Source organism: Heptranchias perlo, chromosome 12 (genome assembly GCF_035084215.1).
Source record: "Heptranchias perlo isolate sHepPer1 chromosome 12, sHepPer1.hap1, whole genome shotgun sequence".
Lineage (NCBI taxonomy): Eukaryota > Metazoa > Chordata > Chondrichthyes > Hexanchiformes > Hexanchidae > Heptranchias > Heptranchias perlo.
This window is the reverse complement of record NC_090336.1, coordinates 66994426-66996925: the sequence shown is the minus strand read 5'-3', so window position 1 is coordinate 66996925 and position 2500 is coordinate 66994426. Positions and strand designations below refer to the sequence as shown.

The 2500-nt window shown below is 50.9% G+C and overlaps 2 pseudogenes; both read left to right on the top strand.

Annotated features, from left to right (window-relative positions):
* LOC137329118 (U2 spliceosomal RNA) overlaps positions 1-90 on the top strand; it is a 117-nt pseudogene extending 27 nt beyond the window's left edge.
* Positions 91-1715: 1625 nt separating this feature from the next.
* On the top strand, positions 1716-1832 carry LOC137329239 (U2 spliceosomal RNA; annotated as a pseudogene).
* Positions 1833-2500: the final 668 nt, after the last annotated feature.

The following is a 2500-nucleotide window of genomic DNA, read 5'->3' as shown; positions in this document are numbered from 1 at the left end:
TTTCGAACAGGGAGATGGAATAGGGGCTTGCTCCGTCCACTCCACGCATCGACCCAGTATTGCAGTGTTTCTGGGAACGGTGCAGCTCCCCGTGGGGAGATATTCAAAAGGAAAAACAGCTCTTTCCCAGTGTCTCTGTGTGTGTGTGTGTGTGTGTGTGTGTTTTATTACTGAGAATAAAGCTGATATCTCTCTCTCTCTCTCTCTCTCTCACTCAGAGCTGCTGTGGAAGGAAACCGTTTTAAAAAGAACTTTCTCAGCTCAGTGGTATTTTTTTCTTCTCCAAGGCTGAGTGCCGCTCGCACGTAGCGATATAATTCAAAGTGCAAAATAACTTGGCGTCGTTGACTTTAAACAAGCAGGGTCTGCTTCCAAATGAAAGCTGCGCTCCCGAACTGGACTGTCTGTCTGTCTGTCTGTCTGCTTGTCAAGGGGAGGAAAAGGCGGCGGTGGTGGTGAGGGTGGAGCTATACGCTCAGGAGGGGAGACTTTCTTTCAGAGGTGCCAATTAATCTGTAGCAGAAAGTCATCCCCCCCGACCGGGATTCGAAGCCCGGTCCTGACCACGAGACCACCGGGGAGAGCTGCCTCAAGTCCCTGAGGGACCTGGACACGAGGCCGAGGACACACGCACGCCTGCTGCACTGGCAGCAGCGACCAGCAGGGGGCTGACCGGCTGATCCTTCCCTTTCACAGGCAGGCTTTTGGCCCTCGCTGAAACGACAAAGGTGTTCAGAAGGAAGTCCTGGGGGGAAGGCAGGCAGGGAGGGACGGACACAGGGAAGTCCGCACAAAACAGGTCCCCTGGAACCTCTGACCCAGAAAAACGGGTTCCTGGTGAAAGCAGTCCTGCCATTGACAGGACAATGGACAGGGCCCGGCAGCTTGAGACACATCTTTCTTTCAATAAGCAAGTTCTTTTTAAAAAAGTTTCCTTCCACAGCAGCTCTGAGTGAGAGAGAGAGAGAGAGAGAGAGAGAGACACTGACTGACTGACTGATACTGACACCGACACACACACACACACATACTATTTATTATTATTTTAAACGACAAAGGTGTTCAGAAGGAAGTCCTGGGGGGAAGGCAGGCAGGGAGGGACGGACACAGGGAAGTCCGCACAAAACAGGTCCCCTGGAACCTCTGACCCAGAAAACCGGGTTCCTGGTGAAAGCAGTCCTGCCATTGACATGACAATGGACAGGGCCCGGCAGCTTGAGACACATCTTTCTTTCAATATGCAAGTCCTTTTTAAAAAAGTTTCCTTCCACAGCAGCTCTGAGTGAGAGAGAGAGAGAGAGAGAGAGAGAGAGAGACACTGACTCACTGACTGATACTGACACCGACACACACACACACACACACACACACACACACACACATATTATTTATTATTATTTTAAACGACAAAGCTGTTCAGAAGGAAGTCCTGGGGGGAAGGCAGGCAGGGAGGGACGGACACAGGGAAGTCCGCACAAAACAGGTCCTTTGGAACCTCTGACCCACAAAACCGGGTTCCTGGTGAAAGCAGTCCTGCCATTGACATGACAATGGACAGGGCCCGGCAGCTTGAGACACATCTTTCTTTCAATATGCAAGTTCTTTTTAAAAAAGTTTCCTTCCACAGCAGCTCTGAGTGTGAGGGAGAGAGAGAGAGAGACACTGACTGACTGACTGATACTGACACCGACACACACACACACACACACACACATATTATTTATTATTATTTTAAATTGATTTTTAGAACAGGGAGATGGAAAAGGGGCTTGCTCTGTCCACTCCACGCATCGACCCAGTATTGCAGTGTTTCTGGGAACGGTGCAGCTCCCTGTGGGGAGATATTCAAAAGGAAAAACAGCTCTTTCCCAGTGTCTCTGAGTGTGTGTGTGTGTGTGTGTGTGTATTATTACTGAGAATAAAGCTGATATCTCTCTCTCTCTCTCTCTCTCTCACTCAGAGCTGCTGTGGAAGGAAACCGTTTTAAAAAGACCTTTCTCAGCTCAGTGGTATTTTTTTCTTCTCCAAGGCTGAGTGCCGCTCGCACGTAGCGATATAATTCAAAGTGCAAAATAACTTGGCGTCGTTGACTTGAAACAAGCAGGGTCTGCTTCCAAATGAAAGCTGCGCTCCCGAACTGGACTGACTGTCTGTCTGTCTGTCTGTCTGTTTGTCAAGGGGTGGAAAAGGCGGCGGTGGTGGTGAGGGTGGAGCTTTACGCTCAGGAGGGGAGACTTTCTTTCAGAGGTGCCAATTAATCTGCAGCAGAAAGTCATCCCCCCCGACCGGGATTCGAAGCCCGGTCCTGACCACATGACCACCGGGGAGAGTTGCCTCAAGTCCCTGAGGGACCTGGACACGAGGCCGAATACACACGCACGCCTGCTGCACTGGCAGCAGCGACCAACAGGGGGCTGACCGGCTGATCCTTCCCTTTCACAGGCAGGCTTTTGGCCCTCGCTCAAACGACAAAGGTGTTCAGAAGGAAGTCCTGGGGGGA